This window comes from Momordica charantia (genome assembly GCF_013281855.1).
Source record: "Momordica charantia cultivar OHB3-1 chromosome 4 unlocalized genomic scaffold, Mcharantia_2.0 BLBB01000004.1, whole genome shotgun sequence".
Classification (NCBI taxonomy): Eukaryota; Viridiplantae; Streptophyta; class Magnoliopsida; order Cucurbitales; family Cucurbitaceae; genus Momordica; species Momordica charantia.
Genome location: NW_028275162.1, coordinates 15,718,138 through 15,723,640, shown reverse-complemented (window position 1 = coordinate 15,723,640; position 5,503 = coordinate 15,718,138). Strand labels below are relative to the sequence as shown.

The following is a 5,503-nucleotide window of genomic DNA, read 5'->3' as shown; positions in this document are numbered from 1 at the left end:
ACTTCGGGATTCACATCCCATCATTAAAAAAGCAAGACACTAGGGGCCCGTTTGGTAACGTTTTCGTTTATTGTTTTTCATTTCCATTTTTCTTAAGAAATCTTAGTATTTTGCAACCAACTATGTTTTTTGTTTATCTTTTCTTGGGAACATTCTCAAAATTGTATAAAATTTTTTGGAAATAATCAAAACAGGTTTCTTCTTTCTTGTTCTCATTTCTTCCAAAACATAAATAAAAATATTGTTTTATCATACTTGAATTCATGGATGTTGGACCATGCAATTCATTTTTCTTTAAATTGAACAAACGAGGACAAGAAACAGGAACGTTACCAAACAAGTCCTAATATGAGGTGATGGTCAGAGACATGAAAGTTTTTTCTTTCAAGAAGGTAGTTAAAGAGATCTACAGAGTAAGAGATAGTTAATTAGTTAAATGGAAAATTCTCTGGTAGAAATCTGAGTTTCATTCACAATTAAAAACTGTCATTAACATAATTCATCACAGTTTTTTTTTTTTTTCATCTATTAAGGCATCAAGAAAGACAAGAAGATGACAAATTTGAAAAACTGTCATCAATGCATTTACAACTACAATTATACTTTGTCACGAATAGATCTTCCATCACAATTAATAAATGTCACAAAAACTCATTTAATTACAGTTTATAACTGTAACTAAAACAATGAAAAATTTTATTCTTCTGTCAATAAAAACTTAATGACGACAATTTATAAATGTCACGAAATATTTTTTTATGACAGTTTATAATTGTCATGAAATGTTTTTTAACGACAGTTCAAAATTGACATAAAATATTTTTTAACGACTGCTGATAAACGTCAAGACAAACGTACCAATGACTATTTATAATTGTCACGAAAACTTTTATAGTGATATTTTTAACGGTCAATATTGACAATTTTAACTATCACAAAAATTTTATATATGACAATTGATTAATTGTGACAATTTTTTTTTTTGTCACAATTTGTGTTTAATAAAAGTTTGTAATATCAATAAAAGTTTATATATGATAACTTCATAACAGCCATGAAATACATTTAATAACACTGTACACGTTTCAAAAAAAATTATCTATATCTATAAATTATAAAATGTAACAAAGTTGCATATAATAAGATCAAAGTCGGATCAAATTTGTACATTAGGATATTTTATACAAATGTTATACTATAAGTCTATGAATACAATAAGAGAATGTCCAACGAACTATATTCACATTACATCAACCTCGTACATGTCGAAAATACGTCGAAACTCTTCCCTATACATTATCCTTTCTCAAAATGTTGCTCCCGCAAGCTACTCCTTCAACAAAATAAAACGAACAATTAAAAATATATTAATATTAACTCCCACATTTTCTTTCTAACTCCAACATGCATTACGTAATGACACAAATATAAACACTAAGTCTTAATTGACTATCTTTACTGCAGAATAGCAACATAATTATCCACCTAAACTTTAAACCACACAATTATCTAACTAGACTTTATATTATATGCAGGACACATATAAACATTAAGTCTTAATGGGCTATCTTTGCTACAGGATAGCCACACAAATATGTATTAATGGAAGAGAAAGTAGTACCAATAGGAATACATTAGGCAAAAACATCACCCCTAGTGTCAAACAAACATCAATGTCATATTCTTCTTACAACGGTAACTGATGATTGACAAACACAAAAAATGAGAATATTTGCTATACTGCTATCAAAAGCAACGATGACGAAGTAAATGTAACAAAAAGAATAACAAAAAAATGTTGTGCGGCTAGAATCAGCATATGCATAGAAATTAGTTTGCTATATGTTTTGTCACTAGAAAAGTCCTTTACAATTGACTGAAGGATTTCATTATCAAAATCAGCAAATAAACATCCTTCCTAATTGATCAACATTAAAAAAATTATATTTTGCCCTACAGGAATTCCATATTTGAAGCCATTTCATTTTATTTCAAAATGACAAATCAATTCAGAAATATAACGCAACATATATTTGAAACTTGATGTAAGGCTCATCTAAATAAGTAACTATATCATAAGTTTTGAATTAACTAGAATAACTTACTTTAAATGCATTTTAATGCTCAAATAGTTAAAAACAGGTAAATATGATAAGTGACCATTTCTCTAATTTTGAGGTTGTATACCTTGTGATGTAAATTATGGATATTAGAGTATTCGGCTTATCCTTCCTAAGCCACATCAAAGACCCAATGCAGTAAAGGATATACTCAACGTCTGAATCGAAGTGGGGGACAAAAATTAGAAAAGAAACAGCACAGTTGAAAGATAATTCATTCGTAAGGATATACACAACACTAACAAACAGTGTAAATAATTTTATGATCATACATAATTTAAAAACATAATGGTTACTATAAATCCATTAAAATATAATGGATAACATAAAAATGTACCAAAAAATGTATTAATGATATTTTTCATCATGGCCATATAGTTGGAAAAGCTGATGATCAAGCCTAAGGCATTGCAAATATAGGTATGTCTGTCTGCATTTTCTTCAATTCAAAAGCCTAAATTATTGCAAAACAAACCGAACAAGTAAGAGTCGACAAGTGCATTTAATAAAAGGGCAGACAAAATGTTGATTAGAAAGACAAAATAGTCACTTATCCAAAGACTCAAATTGAAAATCCATACATTTTCATCCAAGAAAGCTTTAATTTTTTATTCAATAACCTCATCATCATCATCTTCAGAAAGTGATCACCTACAACGAAACAAGAAATTTTAGTCGTCATCAAAAACTCCAGAATAACTTTAATTGCTAAAAATCCTAAAAGCTTAAGCTACGCAACCTAAATCTAGAGACTTAAATACAAAATGTTATTATTTACCTCTTCAAGACAAAAAGTTCATGACTAACCATGTAAGTGAGTAATCTACCACAAATCTTTCAAAACAACGCAATTTAGAAAAACTACCACAAGAACTAATTAAACTTTTTTGGATAAGACACAAGAACTAATTAAACATTCTCTACAATTATAAAATAAAAAATTTGTATTAGATTTTTACCATCTTTCACAATCCTAACCTAAGAGGAGAAAGAGATAGAATTTCGTTCTGATAACAATCCTCATGGCTTTATCTGATTTGCTTAACTCGGATGACAATATGTTGAAAGCTTATATGAAAATCCAATCATTGAAGTGGTTTTCTAGATAGAGAGTCCATAATACAAGATAAGATCACCGGGAAGTTTTGATACTGCATAATACCTCCAATGACCATGATTAACAGCTACTTTATTAGAGAGAGCAATCCTCCAAAAAAGATGGTAATTGTAACTTTCAAACTGATGAAAGCCTATTTCTTTAATATTGACATTAAACTGATCCTCCAGACCACTTATCCCTGAACTTAAACTTTTAGGTGAAAACTAATTAAGCTTAATAATTGAACTTAGATGCCGAATCTAATTAGTAACCATCATTGATTCTTTATAGAAATCTCTTCTCTACCACACATCCAACCAATCACGTGACTAAAAAAAAAAAAAGGCACAACTGAAGAGACATGGAATATAATTTTCTCAGGTTTGGCAGAACTACAAAGTAGCACATTTCATAGTAGAAAGGGGAGAAAAATTATTTACCCAGACAGTCTGCCATAAACAACAATATGTTGTTTATCTCTTCAATTAATAAAAATCGTAAAAGTAAGCAACACAGCCTAAAAATAAATTTTCCAGATCAACATCTAATAAGAGTGCAACAACCCTACCATCGATTAACCAAATAAGCAACAACCCTACCACCGAATGCTCCTTGCCGCTGTTAAAGGAGCCGCATGCACTTATGGCTTCTCTCTCTCCCATCACTTTGAACTTCGAATCTTTGAATTTTTTCCCCCTTTTTGCAGGGTTTAGATGCTCATTCCTACTTTGAACAAGAAGATTAATCAGTAAGAATTAAAAATTAATAATAATTATTAAACAAACAGTTTTTTCTTTCTCACTTTTGAAAACTGAACAATAACATACAAAAAAATCTCCTTCGCTCCACAATGAACAACACGAACAAGGGAGAAAAAAAAATACAAAAAAAAAAATTGAAGTTACTCTTAAATCTTGACTATAAGATCATGCACGATATTACTAACAAAACGAAACATAAAAATCCACCGCCGATTCCGACCAAAACTTTTCGTCGCCGTTCAACGATCTAAACTCTCACACTGAACCAGAAAACAACTTAAAAAGTAAAATCAAAGCAACAAAATAATCAATTAAAACTCGGCATTTTCACGAACCTCCGAGGAACTTTTTTTCAAAGCAAACAGTAATTTACAAGCAAAATCGGACAAAAAATGAACAGAAAACTGAGTAAAAGATCACAATTCATGACCTAGAACAGAAATAACTTCCTTCCAATCCACAGTACTGCACTGCCACTAAACGACTCCCAAAAGGAGCCGCACGCACTTCTGTGCCATCGAAGGAAGAACGCCAGATCTGAGCGTTTGTTGTTGTCGCACCACCATCGAAAACGCTACAGCCCGAGGGTCACGCCGCCATGGGGTTCGTTCGCATCGTCGTCCGCTGGGAAATACTGTCGTGGAGTCGCCGCCGATGATGAAGAAGAATGGAGCTACTATGAAGGAAGAAGAAGAAGAATGAGACTGCTATGGAGGAAGAGAAGCTTCTTAAGAATGGGACTACACGTGAAAGGAAGGGGAAAGAGATTGGGGCTAGGGTTTCCTTCATTTTTTTTTCCTTTTTATTTTCTTTCCCTTTCTCTTTTTGTTTTATTTATTTTACCAAAAAGAAATTGGTCCAATTAAACTAAAATAGCAACACAAAGTAATGAGGTCTTATAAAAAAAAGAACAACGTTCTATTATCATTTCCCAGTAAGAACGCTCTTTAAAAATAATTTGGAAAATTTATGTAAAAGATTAACTAAATTTAAAACCCAAAATTAGAACTTCGATATTAGAAAATTAATGAAATTAAATATCGGTTTAGAGGAAAAATCCAATGGCACAAATAAGCCTTAAAATAAATGAGCTAGAAAACGTAGGTGTTACAGAAAATGTGAGAATTTCAAAAAGTGAAAAGTATACGTCGACAAAGGCAACGACAATTTGTTGTAGTAAAAATCATATTTGAATAAAAAAATTTAGGTTTAGTTGAACTAGTTAATTTATGTAAACCAAAAAATCAAACTCAATCATCCAACGAACATCCAAACAATTAAATTTAATTATATTCATTTCAAATTATTTTTGTTCCAAACAAGATAAAGAATTTTCAATCATATCTCTGACTTTAAATCACGAAATTTAAAATCATTTCTTGAACATTCTTGCTAGCAAACGAGGATAAGAGAAAGTATTGAATTCTTGCAAAAATAAAAAATAAAAAATAAAAATACACACCTAATAAATAATAAAATTGAATTCTATTTATAGAGATGATCTCCAACAACAGACTCCCGAC

The 5,503-nt window shown here is 30.5% G+C and overlaps 1 long non-coding RNA gene across 9 annotated transcripts; it reads right to left on the bottom strand.

Annotated features, from left to right (window-relative positions):
* Positions 1-1,112: 1,112 nt before the first annotated feature.
* LOC111015198 (uncharacterized) lies at positions 1,113-4,791 on the bottom strand. Of its 9 annotated transcripts, none has more exons than XR_015790378.1 (5): positions 4,411-4,790; positions 2,702-3,942; positions 2,458-2,574; positions 2,188-2,278; positions 1,113-1,327 (listed from the first exon to the last, which is right to left on the bottom strand). It is a non-coding gene; the product is annotated as an uncharacterized LOC111015198 (long non-coding RNA). The 9 variants fall into 9 exon arrangements; XR_015790376.1 differs by having other exon boundaries at positions 2,188-2,574; positions 2,702-2,771; positions 3,788-3,942; positions 4,411-4,787; XR_002601987.2 differs by having other exon boundaries at positions 1,113-1,333; positions 2,458-3,942.
* Positions 4,792-5,503: the final 712 nt, after the last annotated feature.